Source organism: Squalius cephalus (genome assembly GCF_949319135.1).
Source record: "Squalius cephalus genome assembly, chromosome: 20".
NCBI classification, from domain to species: Eukaryota; Metazoa; Chordata; class Actinopteri; order Cypriniformes; family Leuciscidae; genus Squalius; species Squalius cephalus.
Genome location: NC_137141.1, coordinates 3,828,524 through 3,849,709, shown reverse-complemented (window position 1 = coordinate 3,849,709; position 21,186 = coordinate 3,828,524). Strand labels below are relative to the sequence as shown.

At 43.3% G+C, this 21,186-nt stretch overlaps 1 long non-coding RNA gene across 2 annotated transcripts; it reads right to left on the bottom strand.

The window, feature by feature from the left end:
* Positions 1 to 18,581: 18,581 nt before the first annotated feature.
* LOC307148043 lies at positions 18,582 to 19,542 on the bottom strand. 2 transcript variants are annotated; one of them, XR_013819401.1, is made up of 5 exons: positions 19,458 to 19,542; positions 19,260 to 19,368; positions 19,083 to 19,156; positions 18,745 to 18,846; positions 18,582 to 18,660 (listed from the first exon to the last, which is right to left on the bottom strand). It is a non-coding gene; the product is annotated as an uncharacterized lncRNA (long non-coding RNA). The 2 variants fall into 2 exon arrangements; XR_013819400.1 differs by having other exon boundaries at positions 18,582 to 18,846.
* Positions 19,543 to 21,186: the final 1,644 nt, after the last annotated feature.

Below are 21,186 nucleotides of genomic sequence, written 5' to 3'. Positions count from 1 at the left end.
TTCTTTGCTCGTTGTCGGAGAGTTTTTTATATCAGACTACAAGACAGTCATATCCAGGTAAGCCATTATAGCCTATTTTTATTTATGTTTTTAAGTATTCTGCTAATTTCCCCTACAAATTCATTGAGCCGAAGCATAAACTTTAGCTTGTTTTGTCAGAGAAACTGTATCTACCTATCTATCTATCTAAATAATGATATAGATAAAGATTATATATATATATATATATATATATATATATATATATATATATATATATATATATATCAATAATATGTATATAATTATTCATGTAATATGTATAATGTGCATTGTATTAAAAAATAATTGGAGTTTTGATATTTAAATTTGTCTTAAGGTAGAATAATGCTTTTATCTGTTAAATACTTATTCTAATGTACTAATTATATTATGTATTTGTTCTCTACTTTTCCTTAACCAGACCAGACCCCGTTACTGCAGGATTAACCTGAGTGTCCCAGTTTTGGACCGTTTCTTCAGCCAGGAAGATCCCTGACCAGACTTTCGGCTGAGCAGGGAGTCTCTGGCAGTGTTGCAGAACCTCCTGAACCAGGAGAGAAGACATGGGTGGGGTGCTACAATAGAGACCCTGGTGTTTCTCTTCTGGTTGGCCTGTGGAGCATCCTACAGGGTGGTCTCAAGAGTGTTTGGGATGCCCCGGTCCACCGTCCACTACATTGTCCACCGAGTGACTGAGGAGGTGGTGGCCATTCGCCACAAGGTCATCTTCCTCCCGAAGACCCCGGAGCACCTGGAAGAAGTGTCCCGCGGGTTTGCAGGGCTGGCACGCCACAGAGCTTTTATCAAAGCTGCAGGTGCCATCGACGGCTGTCACATCCGCATCAAGCCTCCGAGCGGCCCTGATGGTCAGTGCTACAGAAACAGGAAACTGTTTCCATCCATAATCCTTCAGGCTGTTTGTGACCATCAGGGCCGCTTCATCGATACGTACGTGGGCTGGCCTGGATCGGTGCACGACTCCAGGGTGCTCCGCCACAGCCCACTGTACGCTCAGTCATCCTACCCTCCTCCAGGGCATTTCATCTTGGCCGATGGATGATATCTATGCCTCCAACGGCCTCTCCCCCTCATCACTCCTTACAAGAGGCAGGTGCAAGGTGTGGGAGCCCAGCGCTTTAACAGCCATCATTCCAGGGCACGCTCCATTATAGAGCGTGCTTTTGGAATGATGAAGACAAGGTTCCGGTCCATCTTCCTGCAAGTGCTGGAGGTGCACTACACCTTATCACAATATACTAAATTTATATATGCTTATTACGTCCGCTAGGGGTAAGACGCAATAAGTAGTTAAATAAATAAAGCCAGCTTCCCGCAGGCCGTCAGATCAACCAGAAAAAATCCTCAAAAAGAACAAATACAAACGAAAGCGAATTCGAGGAATTTATTGTAAACACAAACGAGAATAAATCAATCAAAGGGACCCATGGCCCAAATAAAGCAAAGGATATAATTCATTAACAATGAAATCAAATAAATGAATAAAGTGGTATTCTCGTCAGAGAGACCCAAGGCCCAAAATAACAAACAAAACCCAATCTAATAAAATTAAATAAACCACGTAAGTAACCTACCACAAAGAAAATGAAATAAACGACATTAAGCTTACCTAACTACGCTCATCAAAAACATAATAAATAAATTCCAAACCAAAAGGGCAGGTCTCTCCTACATCACCACATTCTAAATAAAGTACACAGCCAAAGAACACAAGAAAAACAACATTTTGATCTGGCGGCTAACAGGAAGCCAGAACCGCTGCGACCGACCCGAAGCCGCAACCGTCCTTCATGTCAAGCGGAAGAGGCGTCTTTAAAGGCAGAGTCATCATATGATCACCCAATTACCGCTGGCAGGCTGTTATCAAATCAGCCGTAATCTGAAACTCAGGAAAAAGAAAAACAAAACATACACAGGCACAAAAACAAATACACATAACGTAACAATGCTATTGCAGGTTGTGACAGCATGCACCATCCTCCACAACATCTGCCTCAGTGCCGGAGACGTGTTGGCACCTGAGGACGATGTGGAGGAAGATGAGGGGGAGGCTGACATGGAGGCCGTCAGCGGTGCTCAGTGGCGGGACCAACTCTGTGCTGAGGTGTCTGCCCTGGAGGTTGTACCACCAGGTCATGACTACCTTTAACAAGCAAGTAAACAATAACTTTAATATCTTATTTAAAAAGTACTTTGTCATGAAAGGATTGGATTCAATTTCTCCTGTTTACATATTTAGTAATGCATGTTACAGATGTGACAGCCGTTGATTGAGTCGCTCTGCAAACCCTGCTGGTGGACGATGTAGTGGACAATGGGAGGAGACATCCTGAAGCTCTCTGCAGACCACCCTGTGATGTTTCACTCGCCAACCAGAGGACCAGCCACGGATCCCTGCTGCACTCCATCCATGTCTCTCATCCTTTCAGCGGCTCCAGCAACACTGCCAGGGACTCCCGTTGTAATTAAACATAAAAATGGTCCAATACCTGGTCACTCAGATTAATCCTGTAGTGATTTGTTGTCCTGTAAATAGTTCTGTAAATAGTTTCTGTATGTTCTTGAATTTTGTTACCTCAATTTTGTTTTCTGAATGTTATTAAATAATTATACACTTAATTTTCTTTACAAATGTTCCTTTTACTTTGAAAAGTATGGAAAATAAAAAAAGAAATACAATGAATGAGAAGTATTTATTTCAAACAATTTATTTCAAACAACTGAAGCTAACAATGGAAAAAAATTAATCCCTCCCACCCCAAAAAAAAAAAAAAAAAAAATTATTTGGGGACCCAACGCTCCAGAATGTTGAAGAGCCTGTCCATCCTCTCCCTGCTCTCCTGTGCCCTCCTCTCTTCAGCCTCTCTCTGCTGCCTCATGTCCTCCCTGATGAGGTCTAACAGCTCCTGGTCACTGTCCCTTCTCCTCTTCTTCGCTGCTGGCTGCCTATCTCCTTCCCTCTCTTCTTCCTCTCTCTCCTCTTGGTCACTCACTGCTGCACTTGGCCCTGGAGTGTCCATAGGGATGGAGGCAATAAGGACAGGGGGGCAAATTGAAGGCCTTTGTCCTAAAACCTCATCCATTTGGACAAACCAGGGCCAAGTAGCAGCAGTGGGCTTCCCACTCACTCCCTCTCCTGACCCCGGATACTTGCATTCCTAAAGACAAGTAAAAATCTAAACTGTTCACAAAACATGTAAGCTTAAACCTAGGATTTTTTTTAACTGTTACTAACAAAAATATTATTTTCTATATATGGACATACTTTATATTTCTTTTTTAAATTGTCCCACTTTTTCTTTGCTTGGGCTGGTGTCACTTTACCAGACAGGCCCATCTTCTCCAAAACTATCCTAATGTAGGAGAAAAAGAGAAAATATTGGAATTGTGTTAATCACAGATATCAAAACGACAATTGTGGAACAATACTGTACAGAATTATACTACAAAAGGACAAAACAAGAGAAGTAAGAAAATGTTTCAGCTGTTTAATGACTGCAGGAAATGTTATCTGTACTGCACAAAACAAAAAAGAAACAAAACTGCCTTGATATTACAATGGGATTTCTAAATAGATTCCTGTACCTCCATCCCACAGTGGCAGAGTTCTTTGCTCCGGTGAAGAGCTCATCGTTCTCTCCCCGGAGCTTTATAAACACTTCTGTCTGCTCTTTCGTCCCTAGAAGCGTTAAAAACAGCTTCAATCACTAACAAATTAGCTGTGTGTAAGGGGATATTCACACAGGCAGTAAGGAAGAAGCTAGTTTACGAAAGTAATGTTCCCTTTCAGTCGCTCACGTTCGACGTAACGTCGACGTGATGACGTAATTGGGATCACTTCAGAGAGCCCTATCAACTTCGAGTATCTACAGAACAAGCCAATGAACGTTGGCGTGTGTGAACGCGTCACGCGCCCCCGCCCCGCTGCGCGGGTATAAACAGGAAGCGGGCGCACGCACACATTGTCTTTCACTTCGGAGCCGAGCTTTTGCTTTCACTTCCGAACTCTACAGGAAAAGACTGCCTTTGAAAACGAGAAGAGGACTCTCCTTGTGTTGGTGTGACGGCGCGATCAGCGGTGGCCGCGAGCATTGCAGCTCACAACTGCTGTTTTCACAGCACTATTGTTCTGTGTTTGTGTGTGTGTGTGTCGGTTCGGTGGGCGTTTCCCCGTGTGTTCATTCACACCGCGGCTACCCCTGGGTGCCTCAGCACTGAGAGAGTTATTTTTCTATTTTTTTGTTTTCACTAAAAGAGCAACACAAGCGTGACCCTGCGTCTTTTTCAAGATGTCATTCCGCTTGTGCGTTTCTGGATGCCGTCGTTCCCTGGCGCCAGCAGATGGCCACAGTAGTTGCCTCTCGTGTTTGGGCATTCAACACGCTAAGCAGCTTTTGTGGATAGTTCGTGTTCCCATTGCGGGAATATGACTATCTCAGCGCTAAGATCGAGACTCGCTTACCTCAAGGGAGGTGCAGTCCCCTCGCCTATGCCCCGATCTAGTGTTTATTCTGCCCCCCAGAATAGACCTACTTCGGCGCATGACCAGGGTGATCTGAGGATTACCGTGAGGGCTTCCCCGTCGAGTCAATCTCCGCGGGCCCCTCACGCCTCACAAGCGCTGTTGCCATTGGGGCCCCTTAGTGAACGTCTTGGTTCTTCTCCGGAACGACCAACCGTTTCCTTTGGGGCTCCAGCTGACGAGCAGATGTCGATCGCAGCATCGGAGGGGGAGCTTCAGTCCTCTGGAGATGACGACTCGGCTGCGTTGCCCCCTTCGGGGCGTGTAGCGTTGTCCGAGACCGATCCAGAATGGGCGGCTATGCTTTCCCGGGCCGCCGAGAAGGTTGGGCTTGCGTGGAACCCTCCACCATGTCCCGAACCTTCTCGGTTGGACGATTGGTTTCTCGGGGCGGGCCGTGCTGGTTCTCAGTGCGCCGCCCCGGTACCTTTCTTTCCGGAGGTGCATGAGGAGCTTACTAGGACGTGGAAGGCACCGTATAGTGCCCGAAGCTGTTCTAGTGGCTCCTCCCCCCTCGCCACCCTCGACGGCGGGGCAGCTAAGGGGTATGTGGATATCCCCCCAGTGGAGCGGGCTGTCGCGATGCAACTGTGTCCGGCATCCGCTTCCTCTTGGCGGGGTAATCCACGCCTCCCGTCCAGGGCCTGTAAGTTCTTGTCCGGTCTAACGGCGAGGGCTTACAAGGCCTGTGGACAGGCTGCTTCCGCCCTCCATGCCATGGCGCTCTTGCAGGTCCACCAGGCCCAGGCGCTCATGGACATGAACGAGGGTGGTTTTGACCCAGAGCTCCTTCGGGAGCTCCGTGTGGCAACCGACCTCGCCCTCCGGGCGACAAAGGAAACCGCACGTTCAGTCGGTCAGGCGATGTCCACCTTGGTGGTCCAGGAGCGCCACCTTTGGCTCAACCTGGCAGATATGAGGGACACCGATAAATATCGGTTCCTGGATGCCCCTCTTTCCCAGGTTGGGTTGTTCGGCTACGCGGTCGAGAGCTTTGCCCAGCAGTTCTCAGCCGCACAGAAGCAGACGGAGGCCATCCGACACATCCTGCCCCGGCGGACCGCTGCTGCTCCCACCCGTCCGCCGGCCGCAGATCCTCCGTCTACTCGTCGCCGAGGTCGGCCTTCTGCGGCGTCCTCCACTCCCGCTAAGCCCCAGCAGCAGCAACCATCCAGGCCTCAGCGCGGAGCAAGCCGTAGGAAGCCGACCCCGCCCGTCCAGGCCGCTGCCAAACCAGGAGGCAAGCGACGGTGCAAACGACCCTGAGACGGGCGGCCCAGAGGTGGATCAAGTTGCTCTTCAGGAGATGGCGAAGGCGCCACTCCTTCCCCCGGTGGAGGGCCGGGCGGAGAATCTTTTGTTTCCTTTTCTTTTTGTTCCGCCACTGACCCACTGGTCAGTGGTACCCACATTTTCAAAGAAAGAGCAATTTCTGAAACCTCTGGGCCCCAAGAGGGCGCGCTTGGCAGTCGACGCCGCCGCCATGCCTTGTCACTCCCGAGCCCCTCTTTAATCGCCAGTAGGCAACAGTGGCTGTGTCCTGGACGCACTGACGCCTCCGCACACTCACTCTGCCCTTCGACGGAAGCAGGTATGTGTTGCACCACACACTCAGACCCCACTTCGGGCCGCTGTGCCGTCCGAGTCGGGTCCCTGCATTCCGCCGCGCTGCCCCACCCCGGGTACGTCTGTGGTGCCCTTGGTCCCGCTTGCTCGGTCTCTGGGAGCCTGGTTAACGCTTCCCAGCCCGTCAGACTCGGCTATGCGATTCAGTTCGCCCGGCGCCCCCCTGCTTTCAAGGGCATCCTGTTCACCCGTGTTCTGGCGGACAATGCCCCCGTGCTCAGGGCGGAGATCGCAGTCCTACTGGCGAAGGACGCGATCGAGCCGGTCCCTCCAGCCGATATGAAGACCGGCTTCTACAGCCCGTACTTCATTGTACCCAAGAAAGGTGGTGGGTTACGACCAATCTTGGACCTGCGCGTCCTGAACCGGTCCCTTCACAGGCTACCGTTCATGATGCTTACGCAGAAACGCATTTTCAAATGCATCCGTCCCCAAGATTGGTTTGCAGCGATCGACCTGAAGGACGCGTACTTTCATGTCTCGATTCTCCCTCGACACAGACCCTTTCTCCGCTTTGCGTTCGAGGGACGGGCATATCAGTACAAGGTCTTACCCTTCGGGCTGGCCCTGTCGCCCCGCGTCTTCACGAAAGTCGCGGAGGCGGCCATTGCTCCCATGTGCGAGCGTGGTGTTCGCATCCTCAACTACCTCGACGACGGGTTTATTCTGGCCCAGTCGAGAGAGCAGTTGTGCGAACACAGGGACATGGTGCTCAGTCACCTCAGCCACCTAGGGCTTCGGGTCAACTGGGAAAAGAGCAAACTCACCCCCGGGCAGAGGATCTCTTTTCTCGGTATGGAGTTGGACTCGATCAGCATGACAGCGCGCCTCACCGAGGCCCGTGTCCAGTCAGTGTTGAACTGCGTGAGCACGCTCAGACGCAGAACAGCGGCACCACTGAAACTGTTTCAGAGGCTCCTGGGGCATATGGCATCTGCAGCCGCGGTTACGCCGCTCGGATTGCTTCATATGAGGCCGCTCCAACACTGGCTCCACGATCGAGTCCCGAGATGGGCGTGGCAGAGCGGCTCGTGCCGGGTCCAAGTGACTCCGCACTGTCGCCAAACTCTCAGCTTGTGGTCGGACCCTTCGTTCCTGCGGGCAGGTGTTCCCCTGGAACAAGTGTCCAGGCACTATGTGGTCTCCACGGATGCCTCTACCACCGGCTGGGGGGCCACGTACAACGGGCATGCAGCTTCAGGTCTGTGGACGGGGCCTCAACTGCATTGGCACATCAACTGCCTCGAGTTGTTAGCAGTACGTCTTGCACTGAGCCGTTTCAAAACGCTGCTACTAGGCAAGCACGTACTGGTCCGTACGGACAGCACTGCGACCGTTGCGTACATCAACCGCCAAGGTGGTCTACGTTCCCGCCGCATGTCACAACTCGCCCGCCATCTCCTCCTCTGGAGTCAGAAGCATCTGAGGTCGCTTCGTGCCGTTTACATTCCGGGCCTGCTCAACCGTGCAGCCGACGAGCTCTCACGGCAGCAGATGCTACCGGGAGAATGGCGACTCCATCCCCAGGTGGTCCAGCTGATTTTCTGGCGCTTCGGGACCGCACAGGTAGATCTGTTTGCCGCCCCGGACACGTCTCATTGCCAGTTGTTCTATTCTCTGACCGAGGGGACCCTCGGCACGGATGCTCTGGCACACAGCTGGCCCCGGGGCCTACGCAAGTATGCGTTTCCCCCAGTGAGCCTTCTTGCACAGACCTTGTGCAAAGTCAGGGAGGACGAGGAGCAGGTCTTGTTAGTTGCGCCATATTGGCCCAACCGGACCTGGTTCCCGGAACTAGTGCTCCTCGCGACAGCCCCTCCCTGGCCCATTCCTCTGAGAGAAGACCTGCTCTCTCAGAGACGAGGCACCTTATGGCACCCGCGTCCAGACCTCTGGAAACTCCATGTCTGGTCCCTGGACGGGACGCGGAGGTTCTAGGTGACCTACCCTCTGCGGTAGTTGACACCATCACTTCCGCTAGAGCCCCCTCTACGAGGCGCCTCTATGCGTTGAAGTGGAACCTGTTCGTTGACTGGTGCTCCTCTCACGAGGAGAACCCCCGATCTTGCTCGATCAGAGCCGTGCTTTCCTTCCTGCAAGAAGGGCTGGAGCGAAGGCTGTCTCCCTCCACCCTTAAAGTGTATGTTGCCGCTATTGCTGCACATCACGATGCTGTTGATGGTAAGTCTTTGGGAAAGCATGACCTGATCGTCAGGTTCCTGAGGGGAGCGAGGAGACTGAATCCTCCTCGCCCACTCTCTATACCCTCTTGGGATTTGTCTCTGGTCCTTTTGGCACTTCAGAGACCACCCTTTGAGCCTCTGCAATCAGCTTAAAAATTCTGTCCTGTAAGACAGTACTCCTGGTTGAATTGGCCTCTATCAAGAGGGTAGGGGACCTGCATGCATTTTCGGTCGACGAATCGTGCCTAGAATTCGGCCCGGATAACTCTCACGTCATCCTGAGACCCCGGCCCGGATACGTGCCCAAGGTTCCTACCACTCCCTTCCGGGACCAGGTAGTGAACCTGCAAGCGCTGCCTTCGGAGGAGGCAGACCCAGCCCTGGCTTTTCTCTGTCCCGTTCGCGCTCTGCGTCTGTACGTGGACAGAACGCAAAGCCTCAGGACCTCAGATCAGCTCTTCGTCTGTTACGGAGGCCAGCAGAAAGGGAAGGCTGTCTCCAAGCAGAGGATGGCCCACTGGATAGTGGATGCCATCGCCTTGGCTTACGAAGCCCAAGGCGTGCCCTGCCCGCCTGGGTTGAAAGCCCACTCCACTAGGAGTGTCGCTTCTTCCTGGGCGCTGGCACACGGCGCCTCGCTGACAGACATCTGTAGAGCTGCGGGCTGGGCGACACCTAACACGTTCGCTAGGTTTTATAGCTTACGTGTTGAGCCGGTTTCTTTCTGTGTGCTCGCTTCTACTAGCCGGTAACACCGAAGTTCCCGCTCTAGTGTCGGCTTGCTGCGCCACTCCCTTCCTAGGAACGGATACATGCGCTTTTTACTCCAGTCGAGATCCCCATTGGCGAACCCTGTGAGTTCCTCCGCACCCCTTCGGCAGTCGGACGTTGCGGAGCGTCCGACGCCAGGCCTAGTGTTCGTATGCTTGTGTAACTTGTGCTAGGCTGGGTTCCATATGTGCGATCCCTGCGGCGATCCCATATGTGTATTCTTCCACGACCAGCTCCCTGCGGTGAGCCCGTGTCTTCCCTTGCCAGAGTCTGCTCTGCCGTCACTGTCCGGTGTGTCTCCCCCTTCGGTTGGAGCCACCCCAGTGACATACCATATGTCGCACTGCCCCGTCGGCCAGTCCATATGTGTATTCTCCACATGTCACCTCCCTTCGGGCAGGATGTGGCTCCGCAGCGTTCTTTCCCCTGGAAAGGTACGCTTTCCCAGTGTTATCCAAGAGTTCCACTGTGTGGGGTATAATGGAACAGCAGTTGAACTCCCTCTACGCAGGTCTTCCGCCCCAGCAGTTGGGGGTCTGAGAGTCTTGCGTAGGGCGCTGGATGTGGCAGCAACCGTGGCGTTTTCCATGGGATCCCAATTACGTCGTCACGTCGACGTTACGTCGAACGTGAGCGACTGAAAGGGAACGTCTCGGTTACTGATGTAACCCTCGTTCCCTGAAGGAGGGAACGGGAGACGTAACGTCCCGTCGCCACCGTTGCTGACCATCGCTGCATGGCCGTCTCAAATCTCGGCTCCTCATCGAAAAACAATGTGTGCGTGCGCCCGCTTCCTGTTTATACCCGGGCGGCGTGACGCGTTCACGCACGCCAACGTTCATTGGCTTGTTCTGTAGATACTCGAAGTTGATAGGGCTCTCTGAAGTGATCCCAATTACGTCGTCACGTCGACGTTACGTCTCCCGTTCCCTCCTTCAGGGAACGAGGGTTACATCAGTAACCGAGACGTTTTTTTTTTTTTACATATAAACGTACAAATGTAAAAAAAAAATGCTTAACGCTAAAACAAAATGCCTAACTAGACAACCACTGAAAAAATATATTTTTTTGAAAAGCCAGTTTTTAAAAAACTTACATCGAAAAGCATACTCCTCTCCCACTCCGCTACCGCTTGCTTCGTCCGCCATTACGCTCTGCCGAAAAGAATTATGGGATAGGTAGGACGGGAAAGGATCCACCACACCCATCCTTCCAATTCGGGGAAAAGGAGGACGTATTTGTGGGCCGCATTTGAAGGATCCTACGAATTTGGACAGCCTTCGTCGCGGCGCTGTGACGTAACATCCTTCAAATGAGTACTCCGAAGGATATAGACCCTGAATTTGGACACAGCCATAGACACCTACATCTTGGATGCCCTTGAGGTAAGCGACAACATACCAAAATTTAATTTCAAAGTGAACTATCCCTTTAAGAGCTTGAAATTTCCGTTGTGTTCTGTCCTATTTGCAGCGCGTTTCTGTATTTGTTTGTGTTGTGAACTTTTGCAGCGCGTTTCTGTATTTGGTTGTGTTGTGAGTATTTGGAGCACACATGTGTTGTGAAACTGATGAAGATGTTTTCTTAATTTGCAGGTGTTTTTTCTATTTGCATGTGTTTTCTTCAGTTGCAGCGCGTTGAGCTCTCTCGGCCACCGTAGATTTATACCATTTGGAAAATGGTTGTATGATGTACTTACTAATTTTTACCTTTGTAAATTAAAAGAAATTAAAAAAAATAAACAAACATAGTGTTTAATTTCTGCACCTAATGGAATTGAAAAATTATAATTTTCAAACAGGTTTTCCAAACATTTCTGTCCCCTGCCTAAAAACCAATGACAGTTTGTGTCTTGACCAGCCTTACCTGTTGAGAAGCAAATGTTTGATGCCTGTGAAAAACTATAACAAATGCATCACAAAGGTGATAATGCTGTTTTACAAACCCTGCTAATAATGTGTGCGTCTTCAAACTGGCACAGCACTTAAACTAAAAGCAAAAACAACAGCAGCACATGCAGTTATTTATTCAGGGGCCCGTTCTTCTTGTTGGCGATTTGGCATGATCTTGGATTGTTTGGTTCTTCGACGCTCATCCTGGACTTGCTGTCATAGCAACAGGTGCGCAATCTTAAACCTGCTCGGGAGCAGCTTATTTCATGTAAACAGGATTAGATACTTTCAATACAGTATTGCTTTCAATTAAAAAATAAACAATGAAAATGTAAAAGAAAAAGAAAATTAATTAAGTTTGAAAACCCATCGCACATTTCAAGGTATGAATAAAGTGTCGGAACAGTTTATTTATTTAAACAGGGTTGCATCGATAGAGTTTATTCCCTTTGTGATGCAAAATAAGAAACACAATCTTATTCTTGCAACATTTTAAATTTCTATTGTCAAAGAAATTGCAGCTAAATTAAAAAATTAAAACGGTACAAAACGAAAAAAGTTCAAAGCAACATAAATTAAGAACAGGCGTTTTTCTTTGTCTCTCTCGCTCTGGATATTTTTTTAGTAAGTTTGGTCTCCCTCACTGCGCGCGGCGGGTCTTTCTCGAAATTAAGCATTTCAGCGTAAAAAAACACCATACAGCTGATAATACTGTATATGTCGCTGTGTGTCATCCACACAAATCACGAAAGAAAAAACTGTAACAAATAGCTTTTGTTCCTTCAAAGATAGCCTACAACATGCCTTGCTGAATTCACCTCACAATAAAACGAGGTGGGTCGCGAATTAAAGAGCTCTGTATCTGCTAAATTGAAATTGTGTGTGGAAAACCTTTAAATACAATCAATAAAACTACAATATATAATTTAATAAGATATAGGGCCTACTGTACATAGGTTATGGACTTTTGGAGATTTTGAGATTAATCCTTAAAATAATTTTGCCTTTGCCTGCTCATCAGGCTGGCTCCGACACTCTCCATATGAAAGACGGAACATTAACACCTCTGTCCTGCACCCCCAGGATAAAGCAACTATTGCCTTCTCCAAACCCCCCACAGGCTAGCTGAGTTTGCAAAACAAAACAAAGAGTTTGCCACTCGTCGTGGTTTGCCAAAACACTTCATTATAAACTTCAATATTTCATTCAAAACAATCTCAAAACGCTTTGTGACATTTTGAAAAGCCGTGGATGCATTACTGCCACTGGAACCATGAACGCAAATACTGGTTCTGATTTTATTGCTTGTCGTTTAAAAGTCATATATATATATATATATATATATATTAACAGAACTGCTTTTGAAATTACGATTGGAATCATTATAGGTTACAGAAGTAAAGTCATTGTATAATAGGCTATTTGTTGCTTATTGTAAAATGGAAATGCATGGTGATTTTATTTTGTAAATAGGCTATAAGCAAAAAACTATGTTTTAGAACTAGACAAATCTCTCTGCATCAACAATAGACTATAAAATGCATTAATAGGCTAATATAAAAATATCAGTAGTCCAAGTTAGTTCGGGATTCGAAACCGTGTCATCTAAATGATCGTAACGTAAGTTCAACCACTCGGCCACAATTCACTCGTTGCGACATGGCCTAACGTTCCAGTGTGTCTTCATTCAAATGAACGCGCCGCCGCGTTTGTCGAACACTAATTCAACATGCCAGAAAAAAACCTGGCTTTGGAACAATGCATAGCGCCACTCGTCGTCGTGTGCCAAAAAAATTACAATAGTTTAGTTTAATTTATTTCAGTGTTAATGTTTGAGTTAAAAAAATCCTCTACAAATTAAATTAACACAAATTCGGCTACAAGAGTCCTTTATAGGCTAAGTAAAAAGCAAAGGGCTTACAGTCTTAATATTTAGGCTACTTTGCTTAAATTCGATACATTTATTTTCAGTAGGGCCTAATAAATTTGTAGGGATGTAATTTCAGTATGCTTCACCAACGCTATGTATTCAATTAAAGTTCCAAGAGGTCTGGTATATATTTCCTTCCCAGCTGACACAAACAAATCACAACTTGTGCTTGCTGCGAACGCAAGTTATTTAAGGTGTCTCAACTGTACACAGTCTACCATACAGTGTGAATTCGTTACAAGGTTTTATTTAATTAAATTAATGTGCAGCAATTTGTACAAATAGAGTCTATAGGCCTACTATACTGTTGTAGCCATTAAATAATCTCATTTAGTATCATATTTGTTAAAATATTATAATGTTATTTTTTTCCATCTATGTTGAATATGAAAAGTGAACAGCACGAGTAAGATAGGATGCATTATATCGAGAGATGGATATGGAGTGGGTCAGACATGATTTTGACCACTTCATTAAGTTTTGTTTAGTAGAAAACCTTTATTTAAAGTGAATTTCGTTTTCTATAAATTGTATCTTAATTTGAATAAATTTTTCATCAACCAATTGCCTGTATTTAATAAGTAAGAGAAGCAAATATAACAGACACTAATCATGGAGGCGCCCGCGTGGTCACTTGCGTTGCACGTCAGCTGGAGCGCATCTCATCCTCCTAACTTAACGAAACTCAGCGTATGCCTCACACAGACATGATAAATACATCAAATACACAAAGCTTGAAATGTCTTCAAACGAAATAATTCAAAACGAAAAGAAAAAGGCTACTCTCTGATTATGTCTTTATGTGCATTTCCCTCTAGGTGCGTTCACTACAAATATGGCGATCGTCAACTTCATCTTTGCAGTCGACACTGTCAGAAAACACTAGTTTATTGATAAAAATCAATGCACGCATCACCGGATTTACAAATACACATCTTGCTTGTTGCACGCACACATATTATGTCGAAAAAACGAAATATTATGTTGAAATAACATTATTATTAATAATACATCTTTTAGAATATTTGATTAAATGCTAATTGTTGCGCTTGTTCAATTTAATAAAATTAAAACTTTAATTGTGATAATTAAAATAATTGAAAATTAAATATTTAGTGGCCAAGTTTTGCTAATTTAGGCTATTATATAGGCTAGTATATGCCTATTGCCTATATTGTAGGTCATATTAAGACAAGGCATATATTAAGTTATTTTAGCTGTTATGAGAAAAATAAATCTAACGAAATCTAAAATCTAAATCTAATAAATCTAAAAAAAAATTCTAACGCCAATTCAACATGTCAGAATAAAACTTGATTTTTGAACGATGCGTAACGCCACTCGGCCTGGTGTGCCAAAACACTACATTTTAAACTTCAATGTTTAATTCAAAACAATCTCGAAATGCGTTGTGACATTTTTTAAAGCAGTAGCCTAGCCTATACATTAAGGGCATTGAAACCAGGATCTTAACTAAAACCCGTTCCGCGTAATCTCTGAAAAATTATACCACACTACTCCATGTATTTTTTTTTTAAGGACTGCTTTTGAAATCACTATAAATTACTATGCAATTGTATCGCTCACGAGAGCTCTTCATTTATCTAATTCCTCAATAGAATAGTAAAAATATTCAGCGTCATTGCTCCTAATATCGTCTCTATTTTTAACTTTTGATTCTATTTTTTCAGTTCTAAAATTGATTCTATCTTTGGTTCTATTCTGTTGTAGCCTAATAGGCCTATTTATATATATGAAAAATATGCCTATCAGGCTTAGGGTTTTATATTTAACCCACTTACATTTTAAAATACGGCTATTGCTGCTGTTTTGCACAATGTCCCTTTGCGCCACCTGGCGGTCATTTCGGGAACGACTTTGAAATGCGGCTGGTTTATTTTCGCCGCGGTGATAGGCATTCTGGTTGGGTACCATCTGTATGTGCATTAAACCTGGTGTTCAGGCTGTGGGCACTCAGTATACACTATGTGTAAACCTCACTTGCAGTCCTGCTCAAGTAATATTTAATATTATATTACTATGTAAAAAATGGTTTTAATTCAATTGAACACTAGTAGTGTCTATCATTAGAAATGACCGTAGAGTCAAATTAACTAAAATTATAATGTTGGTGATTTAAGGCAGGACAAAAACTAAATGTAGTTAACCTGACAAAACTTTATCTAGCAGGAATGACTAAATTAATTTAAATTCATACAACAAGATTACAACAAATTATTTCAAACTAATTCGATTTTGTTGGAAAAATGTAATTCAATTTCGTGGAAAACCTTTCCTTAATTTAATTAAGTTCATTCAACAGAGTGTAGAAAATCCTGCTGTGATCTGATTGGCTGACTGAGTCTTGATAAAGAGCACCTGTGGCCCCTTACTAATTATGTTTCAGTCTCCTCTTGTTTGAATCAGAAAGCTGTCGTTCAGACATGGCTTGTGTGGAATTGTTGCGTTGTTGACCATGTAAGTTTCCTTTTTTGATTGTTTGTTTAGTTTAAAGGGTTATGTGTTTGATATGATATATTGAATTTTAGTTATGTTTAGTAGCTCTTTAATGTTATACTCATTTGATTCAGTGGCGGCCCGAGCCTTTTGGGGGCCCTAAGCAGAATTTGATTTGGGGGCCCCCTCCCACCACGCAGAGTCACCTGTGCTTTACGATTATTGACACAAATGTCACGCTATAGTGTTACATTATAAATTAATACAATGAGGTTATGTATTAATTCAAAATAAATACTTAATAAAAAATAGATACTTAAATAAAAAAGTTTTAACTTTTTCTTTACTCTTTTACTAACTCTTTGAAACTGCTGAAAACAAACTGTAAAACATATCACAAAACATATTCAATTATTTGCAAAATATCCACCAACGTTTTGCAACACTTTGCAGTTTGAATGATGTCTTGTATGAACATGACGGAGTATGTTTTTATGTTTCCACTGTTCGATCACGCCCGCGCCTCACACACACACACACACACACACACACACACACAACATAGCCTATTCCAGCATTGCAATCTTGACATCGCAGCCTGTTCATTATAGCCGTAATAAAATATTATAATAAAATAGTCAACCTAACATATAAAAATTACACTGCTCTGTTCAAATAGTCAGTAGTACAGTTTGTACAATTCAGCGTAAGCACCGCTCCACTGTGATGTTTCCAAGCACATTTTTGCGCGTGTGAAGAGGATGATTTTTTCCATCAATATTGAACGTGAGTGAAGTACAAAGAAGCCTATAATAAAGAATAGTTTAGCATCCAAATATATTGTGAATGTTGAAACATTTGATTCTAATGACGAGAGCGATAAATTATTTCGTTTTGGCTTGTTTATAGTTATTTTTTTATTCTTGTTCTGTTCTGAATATCATTAAATTTAAAGGATAAATCATTGACTTAAATGTCAATCATGTGAGGCAAATCAAATTTTTGTGGCATGGCTTAACATTACCGTGACTTTGCGCACGAATTGTCAATGCACGCGAGGTTCAAACACTGGCAGACACAGCAGCAGTTGTAGGCAGTTACATTGATCATGAAATCAGAATTTTCTTGTCTTGAATTATTCGTTCATTCACTCATTTATGTCACTTGTTTAAGTTAATTAATATGTAGTAAAAAAAAAAAAAAACTCGATTGGCAAGCAGCCGCTTAGTTCGCTTATGCCTCGGGCCGGCCCTGATTTGATTGTTGAAGCTGATTTCAGATGTATGGTTTAAGATTTGCAATTGTGTTTGTATTTATTAATGGTTTTGTTTATGGGTTTTAGAAACCAACAATTACCATCACTGCCATCTGTGAAATGTCTACTCCTATATGTCACCACAAATAAACTGGTAAAAGTACTTGATGACTGAATGAGTTTTAATGTACCCACCATTCCAGTAGCAACAGCCAAATCAGCCTAGAATTTCTGCTAAATTTCTACACTAATTAAAGGGAAGATTTCAGTGTCTGAAAAGTCTGAGGGTTGCACACCTGACAGGGCCTGTGACATTGTTGCATGTGCCATATTACACAACATTGCCAAAAAAAAAACACATTTTCATTAAATGTTTAATAAAAGACAAATATGCTTAGTTCCTTGAGTTTAATTTCAATTGTTCTTTGTAAAGAAAAGCCAGTGGTCAAGTGCCTGCAACAAGAGATATTAGACACATGCCTCATGCAACAAATAAAAGGAAAAGTTGGCTATACACTGCCCACCTGTAGGCCTATGTCTCCTCTGTCTGTGCAGACTCTTCTGTAGGCCTTTCTGTAGATGTGGAATCCTGCAACTTATATTGCAGCCATAAGTATAAATTAAGTAAAGTTATTTATGCACTTGCAGGTAGGCTAGTTCCTCCATATGACAGTTATCTGAGAGGGTTTATTCACTGTCCAGTGCAATGGAAACAAATGGACATTACAAAGTAATCTGTTGGGAACAGATACAAGTGTTGGTGTATTATGTCAAAGTGCACAAAAGAGGAAAACACAATGTCATTACAATGAACTACACTCGGGAAAAATGTGATCAATAACTCATGGCAAAATATTTTTACATTAACATAAGTTTATCGGTTTTCACTTTCACAAGTCAAAGCAATTCATCATTACTCAAGATTTAACAGTTGAAATGACTATACGGCCCTAATTTAATGCAGCAAAAATTATTTTACAGTGTAGGCTACTAAGATCTTTTCTTTTTTTCAGCCTTTTTCTTGGTTGCTTTTATAAATAGACAACCATTTATTTAACAGTGCCTTTTATAAAAGAGACTGTATAATATATATAATATAACTATATAATATAACTAAAAATTACCATTATGTAGAATATTTTTGTACTTCACTTTTATTTGTTCCCATGTTCTAGTGTGGTGACTCTGACATTACAATGAACAAAGTAATTATGCAATTATTAAAATACAAAAATATAGGCTAATAAGTGATAAAAACACTAACATGGCCACTTTAAACAGATTTAAATTGTCTGCTACTTTTTGCCAGCCCTCTCTCCTGGCTTTTGCAGACTTTGAGGTGTTCCCTGGCGTTTTGATTAAACATTAAAATTCCGAATAAACTTCGACTATTAGTTCTTGCTCTGCTGAGGAGAAAAACTGAGCGCGCTCTTTGGCCACGCTGAGCAGCCAATAGCAGCGTTGCTGATCAATGTTTCTACTATCGATACATATCCCCTTTTATACCAGCGCATGAACGCGCAATTATCTCAGATAACTCAATCCAGCGATACTAATCATATCCGGCAAGTGTGTCCGAAGAACCTAATTAGCCAGATCATGATTAGCATGATGATATCATCTTGGATGTCTCATTTGATCTCGGATGTTTTAAGCAACGTACGAAGAATGGGCCCCATTTACAAGGCTGCATTTATTTGATAAAAAAACATCAACAAAAAAAACAGTAAATTGTGAAATATTATTATTGTAGTGTAGGAAATATAAGCCGACTACGCCACCTCCTTATTTAAGGCAGGAGCCCTCTAGGGGTCACAAAATACGGATTATGGACAACAAATGTAGTTTGTAAAAAAGGTAACAATTTTATTGTTCCAATAGAACCATCAAATGTTAAAAACTGTTGATAACATTCACAGAAGTTGGAATTAGCTCTCCTCAAGACTGCAAGAGGGTCGGACCTGCTCTTGTGGACCTCCTACCACCTGTAAGAGACAGAAGACAGAAGAAACCCCACAGCATACACCGCAAATAAGTAGTAACCTTTAAGTCACTATTTCAGTGCCAACCTCCAGTACACACCACACCGCAGTGTCACACCACCCAAATCACCTACACCGAAGGAGGTTTAGTGTAGATGCAGGCCCGGCCCTGTACAAAGTCTCTGACCACTGGAACACACAAAAGAGGAGAGCAGTACCAAAGAAAACAAAGTAAATAACAAATTACATTTAAGATCAAAATCAATATCAATATCATTATCAAATAACAATAACAAACCACAATATAAATCTAAAATATACAAGAAACAGTGGCTGGTCTGCCCTTTTAACAATAAAGAAACATGCATGTTAATACACATCAATGCAGCCCACAATTTAAAACAACAAAACAAAACATAACCTACTTTAGCGAAAGTACAACTGCAACACAGTTACCCAATCTCAGCTCTCAATCCCCAAACATGATTGATAAAAGGTACTATAAAACAAGAGAAAAGATTACCACAACATCAAGTACATTTGTATATTAATTGCATCAAACTCATAAATAATCGGTCTTAAAGTGTATATACTGCGTTTACCGTTATTCAGCATTCCAACACGGCCATCAGCCCATTGAAGGTACCGCAGCAATAAATGTTTGTCTGCCTCATTTCCCAGACAGAGAATAAAACCTCTTAAATAATCAGCCTAAAAGAAGAAAATAACAAAGATGGAATTGCACCATCAAGGAGCAGTTGGAAACTTCACGCAAACAACCCAAACAACTAAAAACATACCTATGAAAGGGTACAGAGGCTGCACGTTGAGCACAACAAACACACGCCAGAACTGCAGAAAAACCACAACCTGTTGCTGTAAGAACCCTTTATGCGATCTTAATGATAGAACTAACCACCTACACCTGAAACTGATTGCTGGCCAGTCTCCTCCCACATTATAAATTAAAATAACTGTTTTCTATTATTCATCAAAGCTGAATTTTCAGCATCATTACTCCAGTCTTCAGTGTCACATGACCCTTTACAAATCATTCTAATATGATGATTTGATGATCAAGAAACATTTATGATTATTATCAATGTTGAAAACAGCGTGATACATCTTATTTTCTTGATTATTTGATGAATAGAAAGTTCAAAAGAAAAGCATTTATTTGAAATAAAATATTTTGTAACATGAAACTCGACCGTTCAAAGGTTTTGGGTCAGTCTGTTTTTTGGAAAGAAATGAATGAATACTTTTATTCATCAAGGAAACATTAAATTGATCAAAAGTGACAGTAAAGACATTTATAATGTTACAAAATATTTTATTTCAAATAAATGCTGTTCTTTTGAACTTCCTATTCATCAAATAATCCAAAAACGTTTTGTTCAAATTTCAAAATTGATAATAATCATAAATGTTTCTTGAGGCTCACATTTTATTAAATTGTTTTGATGCGTTTTTTCTGTCACAAATTAACATGACTCCGCCCAATAGGGGGAGGAGCCTGCTAAGAGGATTTAAAGTACCGTTTTCATTGCACAGGATGAATTTTGAGTGATAAAGCTTTCAAATGATACACAATTTACGATGATTACTAAAATATGCGATAGGGAAAGAAGTCAATATAAAATATAGCTGCAATCAGCAATTATTGTGGCCAAGCGCAAAGAAGACAATAAGACATGCCAACATGGCTGGGAGTGTCAGACCTACTACAACAATGAGAAATGAAAGACATTTGAAGATGATTTTAGGGAAAATGGCTGAAAAATCATATATACAGTAACTAAATATATGATTTAATGGATTATCAAGACACATACCGAGTTTTGTAACGTTTAGAGTTTTGCATTTAATATCATGATATTATATTGTAATTAATGGCAATGTCCTTGTTTTGTTCTATTATAGTTCCACCGCTTTTTTTATGTGTTCTCAGAGTGAGCCCACACATGTGTGTGTCAAATATGGTGAAAATATCTCATTTTGTTTTGGAGTTATAGACATTTATTTGACCTGTGGGTGACTTTGATTGGATTGTTTTGCCTCTTCCGAACTTCCTACGGTGGTTTCGTCTTGATCGCTCAAACAGTTTCGAAGATATCGGTCTAATGGTTTTGAAGATATTGGCGCTAATTTACAGCATTGCGCTAACCATAAGGCAAAACCTAGCATGTTTGGTATCATTAGACTTGGCAAGGATTCAGGAAAGTAAGGAGATGACTCAACCAATAAGTCAACCAAATCCAAAGTTAACTTATAAGCATGTAAATAAGCTGGTCCGAAACTTCTCAGACTCTTTCAGAGCATTGTGCCGATGACCCATACCACATTCTGTCACGATACGTTCATGCGTTCAAAAAATACAGCATTTTAGTACAAAATTCAAAATGGCTGATGCCAAGATTATTTCTGTGCATGACTCTCTTCTTCTACTTGCCACTGTTTGAGCGGCTGTAACACAATGGTCAATGTGGAAGAAGAGTCACATGACAGCAGTCAAATAAAAGGATCAAA